The following is a 26,979-nucleotide window of genomic DNA, read 5'->3' as shown; positions in this document are numbered from 1 at the left end:
TTTATTTCTTTCCTCCCGTCCTCATGTGCTCGCTCTGTCTCTTAGCGCGCGGTGAGTCGTGGGGGAAGGGAAGGGAAAAGAGAGAGAGCAGCTGTCCTTCGCTGTCAGCCAGTGCATTTCCAGCACGCCTCGTTCAGTGTCTGTGTGCGTGAGAAGTGAGGAGAGTGGGGGGGGGACAGACCACGGCACGGGCACTAGCAGAAGAGCGAATGCGCGAGGGGAGGGTAAGATCTGTCCATCCATGCTGCTGCGAGGAAATGCATTTTCAGTGCAGAGATGCAAGTGTTCAGCGTTCTGTTCTTTGCCATCGACTGTGTTTTAGCGTGTGCATGCATGCATGCGTGTGCTCGGTGTTGCACGTGTGCATTCAGCCAAGGTGGCCATGTTTGAAGAGGGCACATGAGAGGAGGAAGACACATTAGGCTAAGTTTTGCAGGTTTTATTGTTATTTTTCATCATGTTAAGGTATCTAATTTAAAAAACATTTAAATCTGGTGTAGTGAATGATTCATCCATGCACCAGTCTAAAGCAGGGATTCCCAAACTTTCTTTATTGTAAGCCAAACCCTTTTGACCTGAAATATATTTATTTAAAGTAGATTTGAAATTCAAATAGTTTTTCAATAACTTAACACCACATTCAAGGTCCATTTTTGTAAATCTTTTTCTGTTGTTTTATTGAAGTTGGTTTTATTTTAAAGTGTAATAAAGTTTAAAGTTTCAACTCGTGAACCCTTTGCAGTTCCCTGCTGAATCCCCAGGGCTCTGCAAACCCTACTTTGGAAAACCCTGATCTGAAGAATGAAAATGTTTGTTTTTGTAATATTTCACAAAATAAATTCACTTTCTCCACCTTGCTGATGTAAGCAAGGCCGTGTGGGCGGGGCAGTGATGTCATAGCCTATTCCACAACCCCTTTATATAAAACAACATTTCTTGCCAAGCACACGCTCTTGCTCAGAAATATGAAGAATTGTTAATGTTAAATGTGTTGAATGCCATTTCATGTTGTCTTTGTCATAAAAGTGTAAATAAAGAGCGAAACTACACATGTATTCACTCAACACATGGCTAAACAGAGAGCAGGACAGGGTGAAAGAAACCCATTCACGGCTTGTTTCTGCGATCAGCAACCTCCCTTTTCTTCTCCCAGTCTGTTCCCGAGTAGACTGCGGCCAGGAAGCCTGTACTCCATTAAAACAAAGCTTTTTCAGTCGGGAGAGGAGGGGAGGTCTGTCTTTTCCTGGAATGCCTCCTTGTTTTGGGTCTTTTGCTTCTCCTGGGCCAAGGCTCCAAGTCTCTTTGTGTCTTTTTCCGCAACAAGAGCTTTCTTGCCACACTGTAAATCCTCTGCTGGTGTTTACATGAGTGTCGGCAGTGACCTTTTCTCATCTCATTTCTTTCCCTGTCTCTCACATTTGTGCCCCCCCCCCCTCCTGTAGTTCCTCCCCTTTCTCTCACCCCTCATGTAACTTTGGCACAGTGTCTCGACTCTTGAACGGAGAGGCTGTTAAACTCTCTCACCGCACAATTTGTGAATGCTGCCCCTGGGTATTTTAGGCCCCTGGGTTAGCGAGCCAGGAAACGCCCATGTTCTCCCATCTACGGTTCAAACTGAGAGAGAAAGACTCGTCTGAGCTGCAGTTATGAAAGCAAAGGACATCCAGACAACAAACACCGCCAGCTAGGAGGGTAAGAACTCAGGAGACAAAACTATAGACGAAACTGACTTGACTTAAATCCACATCAACGGCATTTAAACCTAAAACTTTATATTGAACTGCAGGGCTGAAACGATACTGAAATTTTCATTGTTTTTCTCAGTGCACTAGTTCTGCTCTAACAAACCCGACATCCTTTGATTGAACGCAAACCTCAACAACAGGCTAATATTTGTTGTGTTCATCTTTCCAGTGGTAATAATCCAGAAGCGAATGGTGCAATTATTATCAGTAAAGATATCTACACTGTGAGCTTTGTTGATTAGAGTTATCGCTTCCAGTGTCGATGGAGATTATTGAATCCATCTGTTGAGCGGCCGTTCACAACTGATTGGAATCGGAAGAGATCTTGAGACACATTTATTAAATTTTAACTAGTTTTAATGCAACCAGTGTTGCCAAGTCAATGGTTTTCCCGAGGAATTGGGCTACTTCAACACTGTTGCGGTGGGTTGATACAACCTCAATAACGCGACATTTAGCCACTGGAATGCAAATTTAAATTTAGGAACCCAACCCAAAAATTTGTATTTTACCCCACAGCGCTTGGTTTTTACCCTCGAAACACCGTTGTGCTAGCTTTGAGTAGCAATTAGGTGGGTTTTGTTGTAAGAACCTGGCAACCCTGAATGCAACACTAGTGGTGCAAGATGCTCACTGCACTGAAAGACGCAAAACATTCATAGACCAACATTTGAAAATCTTAAGATTGTTTATTTACGATTTTTTTCGATACATTTCACCAAAAAACATGCCATTTAAAACAAAAAAGAGAAACTTTAATATTTACACTTTTAACTTTTTTTTTTTTTTTTATATTAACCGGTTTGTGACACTTTTAAATTATGGTAAATTTAATAGTTTTTTTTTTTATTTTATTTTTTTGTTTCTCAGACAAATTACCATGCTTATGCTGATAAAAAGTTATGTCATCATTTCAGTATGCAATTATTTAGATAAGAATGTATGCTAAATGCATACGTGTAAATGCCGAGAGAGTAGTTCTGACGTAACGAAATAGATATTTTTTTGTATTTTTTATATTGGGTCTGTGCATCTTCCGTTAGCCAGGAGTTTGTGAGTCAAATTGACCTGCGAACATCATATTCGTAATAGAAACTTCGTAAAAGCATCCCACAACACCTCAGTGTCAAAACATTGCAGACACTAAATGAGAAGTTTTCACAAAATATCATAGGTTAACCGTATTTCCAACAGTTTACTTTTGTTACAGCTCAAATTGAAAACAAGGGTTTAAACTAATACTTTACCAAGCTGCAGTCTTAATTTTTAGTGATAATCACATTTCCCTAGCTCTTCGAGAGAATTGTTGGAGACCGCGCCCTAATTTTACTTGGAATTACTTTTCAGGCTTTAAACAATCGTTTGTCCCTGATAACCCTGTGAAATGTCTTTTCTCGTGGGCTCCAGCTTGCACGCTCGTATTAGAACTGATGACAGTCTATAAATGGGTCAAGACGGAGGAACTTTGTGAGTCAATCCATTGATTGTGTGCTGAAAGGAGAACATGAGCATATCTGTCTTTGTGCTTTTGTGTGAATGTGAGCCACTCCCCTTCCAGATTCACACTGTTCTTGTGTGTAAACAGCGTGGTGTTAACCGAGGTCAGGACTGCACAAAACCACAATGTTTTATTCATCTGTTTACCTCACTCTCGCTCTCCTTCCTCTGCAGGCTGTCACACGCTCAGGCCGAGGAGGCCACCGCTTCGCATGCAAGCCTATTAGATAAATCCAGACCGGCTCCTCCTGCTCATTTCTTTTTTGAGCGAACAAGAGAAGCCAGATACACTAGCTTCATGTATTTTTTTCTTGCCTTTTGCTTTTTTTACACAAAATTTGAAAGCCTATTATTATATTCATATTTTTTTTTTTGTGCTGCATTGGTCTTAGTGTGAAAAGTCATTTTCAACTAAATGTAGACTGTCTTTGACAGGAAATCATTAAAAATAATAGCTTGAAGTGTTGTTTTATTATTATTTATGTACTATTCTATTCTAGTACTTAATGTTTTTAATTAGCTTTTTATATTTTCCTTTTTATTAATGTGCATTTTTAATTTCTATTTAGCTTTACTGTATTTTCTGTTTCAGTTGTAGTAATGTTTAGTAATTCGCAACATTCGAATCTTAAAATATTTTTAATCTAATGTTTTTGTTACTTCATTCTTATTTCAGTTAACAGAAGCATATTTTTGTTGACTGTTCCTTCAGTACATTTATTCTCCATACAGGCATTTGATTAACAGTAATAAAATCCATCTCGCACGCTCTATAAATGCTGAATATATGCCGTGTCTTCATGAACAGCAAGCCTTGTTGTGCGGATTTGCTTGAATTGACTTCCGCCCCATTTGTGTTTGGTCTAGAAACCGAATCTGACATCAGATTATTTATCAGAGAACAATCGGTTCCCTTTAGAAGGAGGATATCACACTTAATGCCCTGCTCAAATCTGAGCTATTTTTAAATAAATCCACAGCTGTGGAAGAGCTCTGAAAACCGCTAGGGGTTTGTGGGGTAGTCATCTTTTTATAAGTCAATTCGTTCTCAGAGCCTAAGATCTCAAGCTTTTTTTTTTTTGCTTTTTTCTTTCTCTTTTTTATTCTTTAAGATCTTTTAAGAAAATTTAATTTAAAATGAACGCCAGTTGTGTTAAGCAGTGGTTTGCTAATAGACACTATGCTAATTGCCTGCTAATGAGAGTCTGCATTAAACCCTGTTGACAGCAATAAATCTGTCTGGTGAACTGACAGCTAAAAGCTCTGTTCTCATTTACACACACACACACACACACACACACACACACACACACCTCTTGCACTAGCATTTACATGGACCCTACTAATCCGGTCATGACTAGAACATACGACTAGAAGCACAATCAGAATAAAAAAAAGTCACATTTAACCAAATCAGTCGGATTGAATTGGCCAGGTCCGACTAAAATTTTGATCAGATTTTAAGGAGTGGTTTATTCCTTTTGTAATCCGAGCGAGGAGACATGTAAACACTTGATTGGATTGAAAACCAAAACTGGAAAGTACTGCACATTTTCAGTGACGTAGAAATAGTGTAATGACCATAGACAGTAAAGAAAATGGACACAGCGACCCCATTGGATTCAACGGAGACAAATGAAGTCAATTAGAAGCATGCACTTCCTGGGGGTCGAGCGTACTGCGCAGACTCAAACTGAGCTTGATGACGTATTCTAATAGCTGTGCCAAGAGAAATCTGAATCACCCACCAAATCTTGCAGACGTTGCAGACTGTGACAGGTACACAGCGTTGTTCTGAAAGTCTACTACTATTGAGAATCTGAAATGGGAGGAATGTGTTTCCTAGTCTTTCTAGGAAACTAGGGTGTCCTGAAGGGGTGTTTGCACGGAATGATTTGCAGCAACAAAGTGACCTGCAGTAATATTCAGAGTTAGCGATAATGGTACACAACTCAAATTTATGCAGAGTAGTCGTGTTGTGAGTAGTAACCAACAGCACAGATATTGAATTGCTGTGAGTGTGAATGTCCCTGTTGCTAAAGACTTCTGGTTTTTGTAAGACAGACACCATTTATCTAAGTGTTTTTTGGACTGCTCTAGACTGCAGAAGTTTGTGTGTGGCTCTGAATGTGAGCAAGCTGGGAAGGATGGTGAAGAGAAAACAACAGAGTCATGCCTTTTTTATGTTGTGTGTTTAAAAATGCATCAGGCATAAATGTTTAAAGGCAGGTGCCAGTTCAGTTCAGGCTCTCGGAGAGTTTGCTGCTGCTCTCACCTCATCTCTCCTGACAGGACTCAAACTTTACCGCCAGACAAATGAAAAGTTTTGAGAAATACTATATGAATTCTCCAGAGATATGGAAGAGCTTTGTTTATGACCCTTGTTCTCCCTTTTTCTTTGCCGGTCTGAATTTTTTTTTTTTTTTTTTGTAAAGGTCTAAGTTTTTTTTCTCTCTTCTATGTGCATGCAAACAGTAGGATAAATCCATTTTAGTGGTGTGGCATTCTGTTTTTCTCTCTAAAGCCAAACACATTTTATGCAAGTATGCAAATTCATTATGCAGATTCGTTGTCCTCCTCACTCTTCATGCTACATTTCACCACTATTAACATTTACCATATTTTGAACATACCACAGTAGTACCATGCTATTCTTTGAAATGCTTTGGCATGTTAAGACCATGGTATATGGTATATGGATATCACTGCAGTACTGCTGAAGTACTGTTTTGTGCTGCTTCAGCTTTTTGGTTTTTAACACATCTTTGAACTCTTCATTTGTGTCGGTGACCTGTTTTTGTTTTTTTTAGGTGTGCATGTCATTTCTCCCAGGTCTTTGGTTAACCTGTGAGTTGCTCTGCATTTTGCAGCTGTGAAGTTGAAAGTGCTGTTCTAATGAAATGCGTATGCTTACTGATTTGTAAAAGGTGGAAAAAGTATGACTTTCAGTATGACTCTGTTGCACAAATCCGAAAGCTCTGGCAAATTTCACTGCTGTTCCTCTCTCTCTCTCTCTCATTCTTAATTGTCCTTGTATCCATAGGGCCCTGAAAGTGCAGTTGGGAGGAATGAAGGGATTTATGAGGTGTAAGCATGAAGGGGCCCCCTGCAATACTGTGTGTTAGAGAATGACAAGTGTTCTGTGAACTGTGTCGCCGTGAGAGCCGTTGCACGCAGCGACTTCTCAACTGTGGAATGTGTTTTGAGTTCACGGTTTATCTCCCAAACCTGCGTGTCCATGTAGTTCCTTGGCTTACACCCTGAACTGTGAAACAAAGTGATAGGCCTAGCCTTTGTTTGTTTCTAAAGAAAAACACATCAGTTGTGAATAGTTGCAACAAAATGTGAAATGTGACCAAAGCCACTGCTTTGAAAAGATGATTTGTTACAGTCCCAAGTGAGTTTGAGAAAAGCTGATTGTGTGATTGATTCAGAATTTGAGCTTGAGAACTGAACTTCTATGAAAAGCCTCACCCTGAACCCCTCAAACTATTCAGAGTCCCCTATGATTGCCGTTAACCTTCCCTCTCTTTCCCCAACTCAGCCACTTCTCTGCATTCTGTATCCTCAACCTCTTCTCACCACCTACTAGATGGATTTTACGCAGAGGATTTAACAAGGAGTGCTTTGGTTCCTATTTGGGGAACTGTTCTGGGGCTGTGCTCCTGCAGCCTTCCATTGACAGCAGCCTGGGACACAAAGCAAGCATGTGTTCTCTGCCAAGAGACCTGATGGCATTTCTGGGCCTCTGAGTCTCTCTGGATTAGTGCCCTGGAATCTGGCTTCCTGGAAGCAGCAAGCCAGACGGGCCCCACCAGCGGTACCTTGTCACATGCTCGGCCATCCATCTGTAGACCCTCTATCAGGCCTTTGTGAAGAGGACCCTGCTCTGAACCGGCACAGATATTCAGGTATCTGCTCAGTGTTTAATTCCAAAAGGTTATTCCAAATACCACAGTAAATGAACTCCCAGAAGAGTCACGGATCAGAGCTTTAAATCAAATGTCTGCTTGGTTACAAATAGACGGAGACGAGATTGTGAGAGGAGTAGAGGTAAACAAAGAAACATTGGATGTACTTTTCAGTTGTGCAGAACTAAACCAGAATAACCTGTATAATGTGTTCCATATTTTTGCAGTGAACTAGAGTTTAGACATTCTTTAAGTAACTTGACTTGAAGAGGTTTTACATGGCCTTCACACATTGTGCATCTTTGGAACAGGCTCAAGTGCATTTGGCCCACTTTATTGCCCTGATAATGAAACAAAAACACTAATGGGTTGTTACTGTATCCTTTAAAAGTTTCAAATGCATGACCTCCGTTTTCTCCAGAATTCCACAGCTGCAGTGATGAGTTTCCGACACTCACCCAGGGTTCGACACTCTGCAGAAGAGGGGAGAGTTTGACCCCACAAATCACCACAGATATGCTTCCACCTTAGGCAGGGAAAGAAAATATCCCCACATCTATACCACTGCATGTGTTCTGTAAAAACCAGCAGCACTGCCTCCCACATCATTTTTTGACATTCTTACATTTCATTTGGCTCTGCTGGTTGGTTTGAGGAGGATTTGTCCTTATTAGATAAGAAGAGAGCCCAGTGGTTAAAAACCACAATAAGTTTTCCTACAAATCCTGGCAGAGCAAAGGTGCTGAGCCCCAAAAGATGAGCCACCTGTCATTATTTGTGTCTGAATTAACTTGTCTTATTTGCGAACCTGTAGGTCAACTCTATTTTTGATGCAGCCTCTCTAAACCCCAGCAACGTTTGCATTCGCAGAGTGTTTTCAGAAGTCTTTGGCCAGCACATATTCCTTGGTCTTTTTCAATCTGGATTGATTGAAGTCTTCATTCTTTTGCCCTCTTTCTCTCTCCCTCACTCCCCCTCTCTCTGTCAGTCAGAAGTGATTGAAAGCAGCTCTCTCTCTCTCGATCTTGGAGTACTTGCCTGCAGGCTTCCCTCCAGAGTACACTTAAGGACTTTTCCACTCCTTCTGACAGGCATCAGTAATCAAGTCCTTGTCCTGATCCAGGAAGTATGTGTTGGTATTCAGGCCTTGCTGTCTCTCTCTGGCTGTCACTGAGATCGGATCAGCATGCTGATAATTCATATTCAAAACTGTCCTCATGCTGCACTCTTCTCTGAGGAACTGTCAGAATAAATCTGGCTATTCATCAAGTCCTGCAGATCTACCTGTCTCAGCTTGGTGAAAATGAAGATGTTTAGACACATATACAGCAGATAGATTCAGCTGCTCAAATTCTGTTCATTGTGCGGTAGGGGAAATGCTTCAGTGCATGAATATTTTATCAGCCCTCATTTGGAGTGACAGGCAAAGGCAGTAGCTTTTATTTTTTTAATCACATGGATGAGAGAGATATTAAAGCTTTTTACTTGACGTGCACTGACATCAGTGAAGTTAGGAAATGGATAATTAGCAAGAAAAGGGATGGAATAAGATGCTTTCCATTTCTTGCCCTAAAGCCTGTTGAGGGAGGAATGTTGGAAGTCCTAAATTTTATGTAATTCAGATGTCATTGGCTTTCTCTTGATTTGTATTTCAGATTAATCCACTGTGGGCACTTTTTTAGGTGCTATGGTTTCCTCTTTCTCTCCAGGTGGAAATATTTGTGTCTGGACTTAAAGGGAGTAGTAGTAATGAGCTAGGTAGTGAATGAGCTAAAACCTTACAAAAGTGAAGTAACCAGTAAGGCCAGCAACAGCTGTATGTCAAGTGGAAAGATGTCCACACTATTTCCTTGACAAATAAAATAAAAAAAAATGTGAAAATAACATATTCAAAACACTTAAAAAAAGAAATAATATAAAATTAAAATTGAGCTCTTGGTTACTTTGTTTGGGTCAACTTAGCACAGCTAACAATTTGAACAGTGATGATGAAGGAAGAGCTGTTTTTCATTGCACAGTGTGTTGACTGTGTTTGAAGTAACGACAGGGGATGCAACAAATACTGACCCCTTAGCTTAGGAAAGGCCACATCAAAGTCCTCAAGTCTCTTCTGTAGGCAAGCCAGACTCCCTCTCTCTCTCTCTCTCTCTCTCCCTCTCCCTGGCTGTAATATGTGGTTCACCTCTTCTCTGAGTGCAAGAAGGCACTCTGGGTTTTCATTTCCTTTTGTCTTTCTGCCCTGCAAATGAGTCCCTTGGCTCTGGATGAAATGGTGCAGTTGCCAAGTTCTCCGATTAAACCCCTTTTCCTTTTAAGAATCTGCCTCACCAGAGGAAATTGGTTTTTTTTCTGAGCCAAGAGAGCTGGTGCTTGCAGATTGCAGTATTTCATGGCCAAACTCTAGAATTACTTCTAGAGTCACAGGTGAACCTTATGACCTTAACCAGAATTTCAGAGCTCACAGTCAAACAACAGAGGCTATGGAATGGTTATCCAATTATCAGCTCACCATAGTAGAGGTTTAAGGGAAACAAAGAATATCCAAACTTGAGCTGGGAAATTAACAACCTCTTGACTTTAGAGCCCAAAGTTTGGGATCCCTTCTTGGAATTTGAAATCCACTGCAATCACTTAATGTCAGATCAATTATCAGACATCTTGTGATTGTTAACCCCATCCGTATTGGTGCCAGGGGTTCAATGGATGCATCACCTTCTCATAATTCCATTGCCTGTTGAATCTAGGCTCAAGCATGTGGCCAGAATTTCCTCTTGGTTCCGCAGTGTTAGGCTATCTGTTGTTGTAACATCTCTCTTTCTCCTCCTACTCTACTCTCTTTCTCACCCCTCCCTTCCTCCTGCTGCTTTCCTCCCGTCCTCTCTCATTTAGTTTTATCTGGGCATTAGCGGATTAAGTGCTTGAACTAACGAGGTCATCAAGCTAAGGCTTCTTTCTGAGAAAGGCAGAGCGAGAGTGTGAGAAAGATTTTCTAGTTTCAGAGTCCATGTTGTGGATATGGTCTACCCAAGAGCATTTCGGGACAAAGAGCCCTTTGTTGAAGGATGCTCATGGATTGGTAAAATGACACACCATCACCTTTATTCAGCTATTGCATCACCCCCAGTGTCTCTCTATGCCGGTTCTTACCTGTCATTCAGTGGGGAGAAAACGTCCTTGGACTTGATGGGCAGCTAGGATTTGCCTGATGTTGATTGCAAGCATTGAAGCTTGTCACAACTTTACAGGGGACCTGCGGCCCTTAATCTCCCTCCTCCTTATTTTCTCTCTCTTTGTTCCTCTAAACCGTTCGCTCAGGGTTAGTCCTTGCTTGCTAAAAGTATTTAGACCTCACTCCTCTAAACATTTGAATGCATGCAAAGCATTAGCCAGTGTTAGATTCACAGTGTAGGTTCATATGTTCATTTTGCTGAAGTGGCTTTGTCTGAAATGGGTAACTGGATGTTGTTTGTGTAAACTTTAATTTGACTTGTTAAAAATTGTTATACATTGCTAAATGTATTGGTGTTTTCTTTGGATGATGATAGTTGATGTTTCTGTTCCATTCTCTCCAAAGTACCAGTCCAAAACCTGTGGCCATGTGCAGTAAACCCCTTTAGATAAGAAGACCCTTAGAGATTATTGTCAGTAAAGGATCTTGTTGCAGCTGGCATCTGGACTGTGGTGATAGTCATTGGCTGATGTTGGGTAGTGATGTTTTCCTGTGTGGATGAAAGCAGATGGGTGAGTCTCTTTCTATTTATCATAACCCTTCAGTTGCCCCTCCTTCCTTCTTTGCTAAACAGTAACAGGAAGCTTTTGAGAGGCTATGAATAGTTGCTTCTCTCTCCTCCTCTCTTTCTCTCTCTCTCTCACCCTCTCTAAATCCCTGCAGATAACTCACTGTAAGTGACAGGTCTGTCACTGACTGAGGATGCAGTATTCAACCTCCCTGTAGCCCACAGCACACCAGCAGTGTCGGCTGACTGCCAGCGTCCAGCGGCTAAACTCTGCCTTAAGAGCTTCTCCAAGCCCTGCCAAGTCAAAAACATCCAGCACCACCACCCACCCACCCCTTCCCTCCTCCTGCTGTAGGGCGAACAAGCTGTGTCCTTGTACCGCAGCTCTCAACATTCAAGAGTGGTGTCAGTTACTCATGGATGCTTCAGAGAGAGGGCTGTTTGAGTAAGTGGGAAATACAGAGGAAAAGAGAGGGAGGACAAGGTGGGAGGTGAAATAAATCAAGAATGTGAGAGGAGAGAAAAGGAGAGAGGTTGTTTTTTGAAGTCTGTGGCATTCAAGCCGCTTTCAGAGGTAAGCGTGTGGTTGTTAAAGACAGGTTGAAGCGAGTTTGTGTGTGATGTAAGGTCTGGCAGCTGAGATGTGCAGTGGGGCGGAAATAGTATCACAGTCTAATGGTCAACTCCGCCTTGCATGGAACGCTATTCCTCCCATTTTGGCCTTTCTTATTCTACCTCTTTTTTTACTTGGCCTTCTAGCCTTAAGTTTACTTAGAGAACCAGTAATTTAACTTGTAACCATGATTCATTTTCATTCTTGACTCCTTAACCTCAGAATAGACAAGTTCTAGCATAGCATGCATTTTAAATGTTACTCCCTTTTTAGTAGCTTGCTTTTTACTGATAACTTATCTGTAAAAGCTACCCCCAAATCTTTTTTTTTTCTCTCTCGAGTGGTGTTATTTCTGGTCTGACTGAATTCTAACGTTGTTGTTTTTTTTTTACATTTTGCATGTATTTCTTGACTCCACAATTGTTTTGCTTTTACCTCACAACACGAGAAGTGAGAGCTTCATCATAGTCTGCTGTTGTCCCCGGTCCTCTTTATTGATAAGCTCATTAGCTGTGTTTCCACTGTCGAGCTAAAAGCGGGCGTGCTAGTGCGTGCCAGGGCCAGTCGCATTTCCACTGTCACTTCCGGGGCTTGATCGTGCTTCCTCGTGGCCAACGGCCAGGGTTTTTTCAGAAATATAACCACTTTAACACCACTATTAAAGACTTTTTAAAATAAGTTGAGCTCAAAACTCACTCTTAGTCAGCAGCAAGTGTTTGAAATAACTTGATCCGATGTGGATTATGATCACCATACAAGGCAGAAATATTTATAAGCGATACAAAAGACTATGCACGCTAAACATTAACGTTACCATAGTAAACATGGTAAAGGCAACCACTAGGAGAAATCAGACATCAGCTTGTCATAATTGTGTGTTTATTTACTTACTTATATTATCTGTCATAAGTCTCGTCTCAAGAGTTTAGCTCCACATAGCCTATCATAAAAATATAATGTTTTTTTTTCGTGAGCTTTTATAAAAATTTAGATATTATCATTCATTCTTAATGTGACGTATAGGCTACTGCGTCTACAAATAAACAGAAACAGACTCGACTGAATAAGCAGGCTATTTTAATAAGCATTTAAAATAAATAAATAAATAAAATAGAAACAAATGTATTTCTGTGTGATTAATTTTGAGTCCTGATAAAGTAATTCATTATGATCAGTGTATCACTTATTCTATAGTAAAACATTGATGCTTTTAAATTTGAATATTTAACAAAGCATGCAAACAAACATGTTCGTTTTGTGATCGCGCTAGTTCCAGTGACTTATTTCTTAGTTTTCTGATAACTTCTCTTTGTTGGTGAAATGATGAGGTTGCACAACGTTGTTCATGAGAGGCGTGTAAAGGGAGTTTTAGTGAAGCACAGCGGAGATTCAGGCTTGACTGTGGAAACGATGTGCTATTCAAGCCGTTCATCGTTTGTTCAGTCAGATGCCATAGGCTTTTGATGCCGTTCGCTGCTGTTAGCCATGTGCTGCCTCAGTTCTCCTGATTAGCAGATATCTGACAACAGCTGGAAAAGAGGCATGTGCACAGTCAAAATAAAAGCAGACCAGCATACATATGGTACTGTTTAGCAGAAATGGATTTTGAATTTTTTTTTAAATGATTCTTAAAGGTAAAATGTAATTCTCACTTTGTAAGCCATAATGACATTTTAGGCATTATAAAATGTTATTTGTACAGCTTTCTACCCAGTTAGCTTAGCAAAGTGCTAACGTCATGTAGAGTATTCCAAATCAGTCACATGAGAAGTTCCGTTTCAGTTAGGATTCACCCTTAGAAGAAAGCTACCTCGGTAGGTAGAGATGAGGCTTAAGGACGTATATCTGCATTATATTAAGGTAGAAAATATCCCTCTAGGCCCATCCTTAAAAATATTTTGGTTTGCAGTAACAGTAAATTAAAAAAAAAAAAGGGTCGGTAGGTCGGTCTAATTTTTTTTTTTCAAGTTTCAATGTAAAAAAAAAAAGTAAATTTTTGTGATGGTGATGACGTCGGTATGAATTTAAACAAATTAGCATATCGTGACGTCACTGACTGGGTCTTCAACCCGTGCCTTCGGTCGCATCATTGCAAACCTCATTTTGATGCAGGCTATATAGACCACAAACAAATTTAAATCTTTGTCAAAAACATGTTTATTGCATGAATTTCAGGTGAGAAAAAAAGGAGGTACTGTTTTACTTGCATCCACCGCTACGTATCAATGCAATCTACAAATGAGAGAACTTTGTTTACTTTGCTTTCTTGGGTTGTCACTTTTGTGAAAAAAATCCTGTTTGATTTGAGAGACAAGTGTTCATTGAATCGATTGTAAAATCGATTTTGCATGTCTACAGTTTTATACGGCAAATAACACCAAATATAGGTAAATCCACGGACAACAGGCAGGAGGAATGTAAAGATTCAATATATTGGTAAATACCAATATTTCTGATGATTTATTGGCGTGAAGTTACATGCAAAATGACAAACAGGAGTGCAACATTTTCGAAAAACAATAAGCAGAGTGGACTGCTATAATGCAAAACATTTACTGCAGGCTTCAACATGGCTGTGTTTACCATTACATTTCAACAACAACAAAAAAATAGCATAGGCGATTTTCTTAGGCTATCAAAAAAAATATTTTTTCGAATATTCGTCGAATTTAAAATAAAAATCCACATTCGAATGCGCATATGAATTTTAGGTGTGCATTAAGGAAGCTGCCTTATGAGTAGGGCTGGACGATTATGGCCTAAAATCAAAACCTCGATTAATTGAACATTTTGCCTCGATTATGATTATTGAACGATTATTTGGTTTTTGGTTTTGTTTTTTTTGCCCTCATAGTTCACTGACAAGGTTTGTACTGTAAATATGATTGACTATCAGCAGTTATTTTATCTATGTTCGTAACATTTCTTACTAGGGTTGGGTATCGTTTGAATTGTATCGATTCCGATTCTGCTTATCGATTCCTAGTTTCGATTCCACTAAGATAAAAAATCCAATAAAATTTTTTTTTATTATTTTTACAAAGCATTCTGTTGCAGCTGAATAACATGAGCAAAAATAACTAGATTTACATAAACTAGATTTATATAAACTAGATTTATATAAATTTCAAATATTAAAATGTTAAAGACAAGTAAAAAGATAGGTCAGTAATAAGAAAGGAACAAACAAATCAGTTAGCAATATCATAAATAAATACAACTAAACTAAATTTCAGGTACAGAAACTGTAATTAAAACTTTAAAAACACTGCATTGTTTTCTTTTTATAAATAAAAAAAGATGAATCAAGTAAAGTTATTAAATATATTCAGTCAAGATCAGTGAATGATTTTCTTTTGTTCTTTGATTAACATTAATGACAGGCAGCGCGTTTATTAGGCTGTTGTAGGGCTGGACGATTATGGCCTAAAATCAAAACCTCGATTAATTGAACATTTTTACCTCGATTACTGTTAATGAACGATTATTTTGTTTCTGTTTTTTTTTTTTTTTTTTCCTCATAATTCACTGACAAGGTTTGTACTGTAAATATGATTGACTATTAAAGGTGAGACATTTTTTCCTATTGAAAGAGCGATCTGACATCATAGCTCACTATCAGCAGTTATTTTATCTATGTTTGTAACATTTCTTACAGATTATTGCTCGGTGTAAGAGATAAATAAAGATCAGATAAAGATAAATTAGGACAGTAGTACGAGTGATTGCATATGTGAATAAGTCATACCCTCTATAATTGTGAAGCTGTGGGTTGTAAATAGCCTAGTTCCTTCAAAAGTAGAAAAATATGCTATAATAAGTTTTGAGATTCAAAGTTACTTTAGTGATAAATCACAGGACAGTGCTGACAACTAGTTTCTGTGTTCCTCTGTGCACGCAATCTTCACAGCTACTGTTTATATGAGTGTTCGTGCCACAATGCAGCTGTGCGAACTAGGGCTGTCAAAATGGCTGAAAAACGAAATTCGAATTTGCAATTAAATATTATCCAAATTCAAATTATATTCGAATTTAAAATGCATAATTTTAGTTAGGGTGAAGAAAAGCTTTTGGCTTCTCTTCTGAGGCTACAAGAGGGCACATTTTGCAAAATATTACTAATGCACGTTTATTCAAAGCATAAGAAAATATGACTGTGAAAAAAAGTGTATAATATTTAAAAATGTTTATAAACCAGTTATAATTAAGTAGCTTAAATAACTATAAACAAAACAGCACCATGTGTGCATGTATAGTTTAATTCAAGGGGTGAAAGCCAATAACAGAGTACATTTTTTCATTAAAACATGAGATGCAGATGGGGAAAACCCACCATAAAGTCTCAAGAAATGTTTTTGAAAAAAACTGAACCCACCTTAATTTTACATGGCTTTCTAAACATGCGGCTGTATTGTGTGAGACCAGAGGTGAGACGCGAGTGCAAGGGTAATAGAAGACGTCCCTCTCTAGAAAATGCGTGAAATATGCGTTCTGTGTGAATGGCTTGGTTTCAGTTTTGACGTGAAGAAGATCTTCTGCACATTCTCTTTTTCCGCAATATTTTGAATGAACATCGCAGAAGCACTGCATCTAGTTGCTTCAACTGTATACGTTAACAAAAACATTATAATGCAATGACACTTTTATATTGTCATCGCATCTCATGCGCCACTGATAAAGGCCAAAGTATAATTTGACCATCCGCATCCGCATCCGCGCACCATCCGCATTATGTAATTTTCGTCATCAAGAAGGGCTCGCGGACAGCCGCGCATCAGTCCACGCGGTCTCAAAAAGTGCCTGCACGCAGACGGGGTGCGCGGCTGTCAACAGCGCATGCTTGAGGTGAATGATGACAGAAATGGTACTGCTCGTCGAGCTCGTCCGCCTTATGAAAGCGGTGCGGATGAAGCTGAGTAAGACGGAACAGAACACGGAATGTGAAGTATACCAGATGCGGGCCTTAAAGCTGCCTCCTTAACGGACACCTACAATTCGAATGCAACATTTTTGCATTCGAATGTGTATTTTTTTTTCTTCTAGAAATATTCTTAATTCTATTTTTTTTGACAGGCCTAGCGCGACCATGGTAGCTCGATATAATAATACACATCCGATCATCTAATCGCTTGAATGTCCAAACAAATACAACTGACAAAGTTTAGTGAAGACACAAGGCCATCACTATGTGTTGAACCAGCGTTCACCTCCGTGTTTTGCTTTAATGCCACTGACTGGACGGGGCAGAGTCATGTGGCTACACACGCGCTAGTATGCTTTTAAGTGGGAAGTATTAACAGGATTAAAAAACCGAAATAACCGACATGGGAAAAGTACGTCGGTTAGAGGTTATTAATTTCGGTTTCGATTACTTTTCGATTAATCGTCCAGCCCTACTTATGAGCCCCGGTACGTGCTCCATTCCATCTGGCCGCGCGCACAGCTGTGTCTACACAACTTTCAAAGGCGGACGAGCTCGACACGCAGGATCTGCTTTCTCATCTTTCACCTCGTGTACGTGCACGAGATGCGATGACAATATATATGTGGCATTGCATTATAAGGTTATGTTAGCCTATCCAGTTGAAGCCACTTAAAAAAAAATATATATATCAATGTGGAGAAGATCTTGTTTACATCAAAACTGAAACCAAGCCGTTCACACAGAACGCATATTTCGCGCATCTCATGTTTTTAAATGAAAAAATGTATCCTGAGTGACTGGTTTTCCGCCCTTTTTATTTATTTAACAATGCATGCATACATGATGCTGTTTTGTTTATAGTTCTTTAAGCAACTTAATTAATAATAATTGGTGCATAAACGTTATTTTAAATATTATGTTTTTTTCACAGTCATGTTTTCTAATGCTTTGAATAAACATGCAGTAATATTTTGGTCGATGCGCTATCTTGAGCCTCAGAAGAGAAGCAAAAAGCTTTTCTTCACCCTAACTGAAATTATGCATTTAACATTCTAATACAATTCGAATTTTGATCATATTTAAGTAAAAAATTCAAATTTAGTTTTTTCAGCTATTTTGACAGCCCTAGGCGATTCAAGCCCGAAACTGTAGGAGGCTGAATTCACATTTCTGTTGTAAAAAGAGAAACATTGTGCAGAAGTATTATTTGCTGTTATGCGTGTTTGTCCGAAGCTGCAGTTGCTGTGTGACGCCTGTTCAAAAAAAAAAAAAAAAAAACCTGGACGCGCTCCGAGAAAAGGTCGTTAAAATCATTTTCTTATTTTCGTTTTCGAAACTTGTGTTGGTTGATTCGTGCAATAGATTTTCGAACATAAAGTGACAGTCGACACGGTCACGGTTTTAGACTAGAGAGGAGAAGGGATGGGAAAAGATCTGGGCAGTTTTTCCAGAACTTCGTGCCAAGTTAAAGCGGTGTCGAGCTGTTTTAATGAATGTTTTAGATGTATTCTGGTGCCCGAACCCGTATGACTTTGAACAGTGACCGCGAACATGTAGTTTACTGCAGCCGCAGCCATCATTACCAAGCGCGAGCCGTTGACTCATTCATTGACAGTGAATGAGAGTATGAGACGAAGCGAACGCACAGGACACAGTGTGACATCCGTGTAAACACAGATGACGTCACAGGGTTTTTTTTTTATTAAATAAGATAGCCTTCATTTGTATGTAGGCCAAGGCAATTTATATATTTACAATACTTAAATATAATTAATAGTATTTTATTGCGTTTGTATTAGTTGTTTGAAGAGTAAAAAAAATAATTGGTCTGTCTTAACGCAAATTTACAATCGGCAAGTCGGTCGGACTAAAAGCAAAAAAAAATAAAAAATTGGGTCGGTGCTAAATTGACAGGGTCGGTCGGGTTACGGCAAACAAGAATATTTTTAAGGATGGCCTAGTTATTCACACCGGCTCATTTAGGCTAGTATTAAACTGTTTGCTACAGATCATAGACGAATAGGATTACAAATTACATTAAATCCAAAATCTCTTTGTGATTGTTGGCATGTACTGGGTTGTTATCCAGCATTTAGACAAGTTTATCTCTTCTGGAATGTTCTAACGCTAACACCAGTTCCCTATTCAGTTCACATTGCCAAATTCCAAGAGCAGTTTCTTCTCCGTGGTCCCTCAGGGCTCCTTATCTTGATCGGCTTTTTTTTGACCCACCCTGCCCTAGTTCCACTCCCTACTGCTAGTGCACCAGTGGCTGACCTTGAATGTGGGTTGTTATTGTAATGAGCTCTGCTAATGTGGACTGCCCTGAGGTCAGGAGGGCGGGACTTGGTTAGTAGAGAAACCTTGGGGTGGTCCAGTAGTTTCAACAGCACAGATGGAACTTTGGAACCCGTTCAGTTTTGTGTCCAACAAAACTTTTGAAATTCTGGAAGTAAATGGGTTTCGTTGTAACAAATGTGGAGTAGGGTTTGTAAGCGATTCGAACTTGAAGTGTTTTTTTTTTTCCGCTGACTCCTTCCACTTATTCCTACTGCTTAAATGGTGCAAAACAAACTTTGAGTGAGAAGTCAGAGCTTGGTCTCAGTGGTATATTGATGGAAACTGTCTGTGACCTCCTCACAGCAATATTACAGGGTTTCATTGTTAGTTGGGCTTTATGTAGAACCAATAGCTGTATGTTTTGTTTGTGCCTTGATTGAAGCTGCTTAACTTTCAAAAACATGTTCATCACACCATAATTCCATTGAGGCACAAGTCAATTTGCCCTAGTCTTTCGAAGGCAGCAGGTTAAGTTAAAAAGCTAATTTTGCAGGCCAAATTGTTAGTCTAACACTACATTCCAATTAGGGTTGGGAATCGTTAGAAATTTCCCTGTTAAGGTTCCGGTTCCACCTAACGGTTCCAGTTCTGATTCCGGTTCCATTAAAATCATTAAACAATTATTAAGAAATAGTGGTAAGGAAAAATGCACAATACTCAACTACTCAATGCTCAATACTGTTTATTACTTACTGTCAACTTAATTTAAAGGTTGGCAGTGTCAAAATGCAACATATATTACAGTGTACAGATCTTCATAAGTAGGGTGGGGTATTTTTAGAAATTTTCTGGTTCAGCTTCTGGTTTCATTTAAATGAACTATGTTTTTTACTATTTTACCTTCACTGAATGTAGCGTTGCTGGAAGGTAGTGAGTAATGTTGAGTAATGCTAGTCCATCAATCAGCATGTTTCAAACTTGATGTTTTTTACACTATCAATAACGTTTCGCTTTTCAAGCAGGAATAAGCTTGTTGGCCAAATAGTCCCTTGAGGGCTGAGACACTTGTTAATTTCCCTTAATTAATGAAATATAAACGGTTAAACTTAAACATGTATACACTCTCCGTAAAGTCCCTATTTTACAAATAATAATGCAGTCAGGAGATGGTGTGATGCAATGAGTGGTTTCCACATTTTTAAACATTTAAAATGCATTAAAATAAATATTTTCTATCACTTTGTTTATCACTCTTGAAATGACCTGTACACTAAATAATCTAACCCTCATATTGCATAACAATAGCAGTCTATTTATTTAGTGGTCCAAGTTGAAGCCAGTATCTATATTAATGACAATATGGGACAAATATAATGTAATTTAGTGGCGGCAGGTGCAGCGCGCTGCCGTTAGATGTACAGTCAGACAAAACGATGTGCAGTTATCAAAGGCGCGAGTGCACATACAGTCGTGAGAAACAATGTGTTCGGCAATTAAAGACGGGACAGCGCAACGAGTTTGTGGATGCGCGTCATTGGAATCAATGTGCTCAGTAATTAAAGAGGCAGGGAGGCGTATCTGTTATTCGGTTCGTGACATCCTTTACAGCAGCGGTTCTCATTTCCAGTCCTCGCGCCCCACTGCTCTGCATATTTTGCACGTTTCTCTTTGTTAACACACCTGATTCAGATAATCAGCTAGTTAGAAATGAACTCCGTGCATGAACTGTGTTCCAATCGTTCATTGCTCCCTACTCCCTGAGCAGGGGAAATCTGTAGAAGTTTACCTTACATCGAAACATTCATTCACTGATTTGTGCTGTGCAGCATCTTTAAACATGGACAACTGTGACATCATATACCTCTGTAAATCAATACATTTTAAATTCATGTCTTGCACACTTGAATGCACTTTGATTGGAACATATAGCTACTTTCGCTTCGTGGCTTAATATCCTGTGATGTCCACTTCGCAGGGCACTTATGTTCAAATAGAACAAATGTCTGAAGCGCTAAGAGAAACGTTCAAAATGTGCAGAGCAGTGGGGCGCGAGGACTGCAATTTAGAACCGCTGCTTTACGGGAAACGCCGAATATTCAGAACACCGGCACAAGGCTGCTCACAGTGCTTGGTCACGTGTTGCACCAGAACCGTTTTCGGAACCGAAACTTAGAAATTGCTCACGGTTCCGGTTCTTTTCATAGAACAAAACTGGTTCTGAATAAGAACCGGTTTTCGGTTCCCATCCCTAATCCCAATGCATGACGGGTTTACAAAAAAGAGAGAATTGAACTGAAGACACTTTACGGCCACTCAAATTTGCCTTTATAAGCCTCGCAGCAAAGCTTCTGAAATCCACAGATGGAGAAACGAGACTGCGGGGTTCACTGTGCATCTTTTAGCTTGCTGTACTCTACTTGTTTGGTCAATTCCATTTCCAACCAGTAAATTAATTCTGTTTATTTTGACGAGTTTATACCGTGAAATGTATTCCACCTTCTTTTCTTGAAAGGAAGCTCTTGCCTCGCTAGCTGAAGCCGAGCATATCACAAGCTAGTTTCATTAACGACTGAGACCGATTGGACAAAGTGGGTCGAAATGGACTGCTTAGATGGTCTCATGTGCATTTACTTGGAGTTGTTTGTTAGCCTCACTTTGAATCGCATTTTGTTCCAGACAGCTTAGCATGCACTTCCTTATGGAATCAATAGATGTTAAGCCATCCGTTAAAGCTTGTGTGGTTATCAGGCAATCGGAGGTCTCTTGCTCTCTCTGGGCAGACTGATCTTCTACCATCTGGTTTAATGCAGGTTGTTTGCCCTGAATACTTGTATGCTTTAAGGACTAGTCTTTTTTTATGCTCCTTTTTCCCACGCAGGAAACACTATCTTGATTGTTATGCTGTCTGTAGGGGAGATTTTCCCTCTCGGCTCTTACTTACGTTGAGGTCAGATTACTCAGGGCGGTACTAGGCAGGTTTTTCTTTTCTTTTATCAGGCCACACAAATACATCTCCAACACTCGCCTTTCCCCCTACGCTCTCTTCCACTTATTTTCTCCTCTCGGTTTGTCTGTTTTCACGCATGGGCCGAAAAGTGAGAGCACCCCAGAGCTGAACTGGCGCTGATCCATCTTAGAGAAACTGGGGCAAAAGCAGAGAAAGCCAGTCTAAATGCTGTGGTGTATACACTACCAGTGAGTAAAAGCCTGGCTTAATGTGTGTTGCATTTCACATCGTTGTGATTTAATTATACATTTACAATCTCTCTTCACAATGACTTCATTGAAAACTGGAAGGCTGAGAAACCTAGTAGCAACCAAGTGAAGAAAATACGAGTTGACACCAGGATTAAAGCTAACTGTTATTGGTTTTCATTGTTTTTTCTAGTTATGGACCAGACCATGACTCATTGTCTTAACTTAGTGCTGTGTTGACCATTGAGACATCTGTTGGTTGGTTGGATGAATCAACTGAAATGGTTGGTTTAAGAGTCATGTTTTTGTGGTGGTGGTGGTGCAAACGTGTAGGCGCGGGTCTGCTTGGCTTTGATTGCTTGTTTTAACAGCCCAGATGTTGTTGTAAAACACGACTTTCAACCCAGCAGCCTGGAGGGACAGTTTTAATGTGAACAGTCCTTATCTTTATTCAGTCCAGCAGTCCAATCTTTATCTGCACGTGTGTGGAAAAGAGTCAAGCGTAACTTAACAATAATATTTATTATTATTAAAATAGTAACATTAAAATGTCTTTATAATATTAATATATACTCTATTTATTTTACTTTATTGATAATATCTAATATTTAATAATAATGTAATTATTGCTAATTATTTAAATATTAACTTAATATTTAATTTTAATAATATTAATATCATCTTTATTCATGTTGCTTTTTAAATGTTTGTTTTTGTATATTGATATTGATAAATATTAGTTTTAAAATATTTATTTTGTATTTAATTAAATTTTATGTAAACCGTAATAGTAATTGTCTTTTTACAATGATACTGCTAATATCATTAGTTTATTATCTATTTACAAAAAACAATAAAATAATATATTATTATTGAATCACATTTTAAATATAGCGTGGTATTATAGTAAATGTTGAATGGCTTGTTTTTCTAGTAGTATATGTTTGTAAGTGCTAAAGTGTTCTTGCAACAGTGATGTTAGTGTTTTTATTTTATTTCTCACCAGTCAGTCTCCATATTTAGCTCTGAGCATCTGCTGACATACAGAAAACACTATTGGTTGCTAGCAGCAGCACACAGGTGTTGTTGAGGTTACCACTCCTTGCTTCCTTTCCAAGGCTCTCTCTTTCAGTTGCTCAACAGATTCTCACACACACACATGCACACGCTTTCACATTCACAGCAATGCATGCTCACACACTCATCTCATAACGCCAAGCCGGTTAGAAGCGTCTTTACAGGTAAATAGATGCATTTTGCTTACTTTCTTATCTGGCGTGTGAAAATGATGCATGTTTTGCTTTTTGTTTCCTGATTGCATTTGACGTTGTGGTTTTATCAAGCGCTGTGAGTGTTTTGTTCCAGTTTTTTTCTCAGCGCTCATAATTGCTTTGTTGCGCGTGTGGCATGTAGGTATCTTTCTGTTCTCCAGGAAGTAGAGAGTCGCTCCTTCTGTTGTTGCTAGGATGTGCGTCTCTTCATCCTCTTAGCAACAGGTGATCGCTCACTGAGAGGCTGTTGCTAAGGGCCGTCGGATGAAGGGAAACTCCCTACGATTATCCCACGGGACTCGGCTTGGCCTTCCGCCCACTCAGTCAACCGCTGCATCTGATTGGCAACGAGCGCCGCCAGTTTAGAGCCAATCCAATCATCCGCTTCGAGCGAGGAACCGTTTCTGAACCAGGAAACCGTTTCTCCCAGTGTTTTCATCAGTTCAGAACATCGAGCTGCTCTGCGTGGTTTCCAGAATTGATATCCTGCCTCTGCTGCGTTCTGCTCGCATGGCCAATTGAAGCAGATTAACCGTGCATAACGCCTGTCTGTCTGCAACGCTAACTGTGTGTTTGTGCCTGCTGTTGCTGAGGTGTGCTAACAAGGTTTCTGTGGTAAACATGGCTTAAGTGCCACGCTCTGTTCACCTGTCAGTTTGTCTCGCTGTCAAACCCTCGGCGCCGGTTGTAGCTCCCGCACTCTCATAATGAGTCAACAGCCAGACTTCTGTCACGATAAAGAGAGCCAGCCTGGTGGAGAGGCTAGTGCTGCTCTTCACCCTGACAGGAGGAAAACAAGAAATCCACAGGGATGCTGTTACCAAAAGAAGTCCGGCAGAAAATCTCTCCATTTCACATCTGCTTTTTGTTCCTTTAATATCTGTACATTCCAAGTAGGGATGGATCAGGAAGCACTATTCTATTTGTGAGTTCAGCTGTTGTGTTAGCCTTATTTTTTAAGCTTTGATATTTGGAAAAAGCAGTAAATGGAGAGTTGTAAGCTGTCAGGTTTAGTGTTTCTAATGTATACTCAGCGGCCGTATTTGTAAGCTATTTACCAGTTTTGCAACCCGTGACACATTTGCACAATTATTGAAATGTGAAAAGCTTCCATTTTGGACATGTAAAACCAAGTCCCATCTACATCAAATGCAGAAATCTCAGATTTTTAAATCGGCAATAAATCTGACGTGTAAATGTTTCTTGATGCTCAAATAGTGTTAAAAACTATATATATTTGAGGTTGGTGCAGCAAGTGTACAATGTCAGAACTGCTTTTGTTTACTCGCCCTCATGCCAAATGACTTTTTAAACCCAGAACAAGACATTTTTGTAAAATGTTTCATGTTTTGCTTTTGTCCATTTAATAAAAGTCAATGGGGTCCAATGTTGTGTTTTTGTCCCCATTGACATTCATTGAATGGAACGGTTCAAAATAATAGAAAATTCTTCAAAATATCATTATTCATTTTTATTTTTCTATGCATAAAAAATATAAAGTGAGTAAATGCTGAAATAATTCTATTTTGGGGATGAATTAACCCTTTAAATACGTAGATTTGCATATTTCTAGAGCCACGCCCTTCAAAGAAACCACAGCTTTGTAAAACACTGTATGGAAATGCTTTGATTCATAATTTTAAATGTGTTCTCGGTTTGCTTGATGTTAAAGTTTCCCTTTTGTGCCATTTTGAAGCTTCCTAATTTGTTTTGGTAGTCTCCTACAACAGGTTTACATGCATGCAAGGTCAAAAAATGCTTTTGGTTTCTTAAAATATGCATTTAATATCATTTTCAAATGATTCTCAAACAATTCGTTCAAAACAGTTCTCAGATTCAGTCTCTCTAAACCCCTCCTTTCCGTGAGCCTGCTCTGCTCTGATTGGTCAGTTGGCCAGGTCTGCTGTGATTGGTCAACTGCGAACAGCACGTGTTGGAAATGATACGCTCATTACCATAGTTCTGTATTTTGAAAGCTTAATAGAACATATGAACATCAATTATTAACCCTACATACAGATTGTGATTCAGTGGAGTCAACTGGTCCAAATAAACTGCACTGATCCATCTTTCAAGAGCAAGTGTTTTGTGAGCAGTCGTCAGTAAAATGATGTGTTTTAGGGTGGGTCGAGTTGTTCGGAGAACATAGGACAGGAATTACTCACAGAAGTGGGATTCGAATGACTGAGGACTCGTTTAGGCTGTACAGAGTCGATTCTTTCTTTTAGGGAGACAGTAACCTTATTAATCATGCACTTTCGGCTTTACAATCTTACAGATCGTTTATGAAAGGCAATATTGGAAATGGCATAATAGTGGCACTTTAAGCAAGTGGAAAACCAAAATGAATTTTGGCACTATAAGCAAGGCAGGCAGGGTATGTTGGCAGATGATTTTAATGAGACATATGTCTGTTTTGAATCTCTTCTGAGTGTGGTTTCTGAAGGAGGGGGAGGTTACAGAGAAGCTGGATGGCACTGTTAATGCGGTGGCTGTCGTTTGTTGTTTTTTTCCCCTCTTTGCTCTTTTTCACACTCTTTTTTTTCCCCCTGTTGTTCAAGGCATTTTTCTTCCTTCCGTTGTTTGAAGATGCTGTTTTGATTCACAAATGTTTCCTTTGCTCTCGATTTAGCTCTCCTTCATGGTTTCTCTTGTGTTTTTGAGCCTTTGACCGTCTGTAACCTGACATATAAAATAACAGTCAAAAGACTCTAGTTTTCTGTCCATTAGTGTGCATATCAAATATGATACAGTAGACATTAGAGGGCTAAAAAGTAACACTTTTTGGAATCTGAAGAATGGATGATCGTACAGTTAAGCTTCTTCACTCGTTGATTAGTGTTACGCTCATTTTTATTGACAGTTAAACTCACTTCATGGCGTTTGTGAGATGCTCTTCTTGAGTGCTTGTGCGTGACATGGTGGTATAAAAGTGCTTTCTATCCCGTTGCCCCCAGAGGTCGAGGCGATGCTTGACATCTCTGTACGTACCAATTTAGTGCCTCTAATGTGGTCAGCAGAGCAGGTTCCAGAGGCTACTCCAACTCAAATTACAGACAGTTTTTGGTTTCCATGAATCAGATTTTTAGTCACCCCTGCTCCCTAATTATAGGCCAGTGCAGTTAGTGCCCCATTTGTTTTATGACCTTGGAGATATTAACGGATTCAGCCTTTGTAAGCCTGCTTGGATACTGGAACAGAGGAATTATTGTGGCAAAAAGTCCTATCCAGTTGGGAAAACAGCTTGGTGAACTGAATAAACAGTAGAGACATTTCCTGCAAAGTGTGCAAGTGTCTAATTACGCCGATTATTTGGCTTTTTAATCCACTTAGACTTCGACCAACCTTGTCTGAGTGGCCAAAGCCTCCTGAATCTGACACCTCCTCATTGTGCGTTTAAAGAAAGCCGGCCTCCGAGAATCAAGATCGCATGAGCGCCGTGTTTTGGCTGGCAGTGTGAAAGTGTTTTGGTTTAAGCGCTGCTCTCTTTCTGCATTTGATTTCCAACCATTGATTGGTTTGCAGACTTTGTTTTCTCATGCGGTGGATTGCAGGTTTTTTCTCGCTCCCTCCTGTGCAACTATTCTTTCATTCAGGATGTGAGACTGACAAGAGGATGTTTAAAGTCTCCTAACACCTCTTTCTTTCTCAACTGACTTGTGTATTTTTCCTCTTGCGCGCTCCAGATCTGAGCTCGGCGGGTTTGGTGTTTACACAGCTAGGATTAGTGCCGCTAACCTGAAAGGCCTCTTAGAGTGAAGTACATCTAAACATATCGTGACGTTTGTTAAACTGTGTCGACGTAC

At 39.6% G+C, this 26,979-nt stretch overlaps 1 protein-coding gene across 4 annotated transcripts in view; it reads left to right on the top strand.

Moving 5' to 3' along the window:
* The window catches only part of LOC132133251 (zinc finger protein 609-like), a 91,020-nt gene that overhangs the window by 30,227 nt on the left and 33,814 nt on the right, over positions 1-26,979 (top strand). The window contains exon 1 of one of the 4 annotated variants that reach the window (XM_059546050.1): positions 1,510-1,692. The exons of 2 other annotated variants lie outside the window; for them this stretch is intronic. The gene's annotated coding sequence lies outside the window, so the exon portion shown is untranslated. Of the gene's footprint in view, positions 1-1,509; positions 1,693-23,077; positions 23,144-26,979 lie in introns of those variants that run through there. One more of the 4 variants, XM_059546051.1, reaches the window with a different exon arrangement.

This window comes from Carassius carassius, chromosome 50 (assembly GCF_963082965.1).
Source record: "Carassius carassius chromosome 50, fCarCar2.1, whole genome shotgun sequence".
NCBI lineage: Eukaryota > Metazoa > Chordata > Actinopteri > Cypriniformes > Cyprinidae > Carassius > Carassius carassius.
This window is presented reverse-complemented; position numbering and strand designations above follow the sequence as displayed.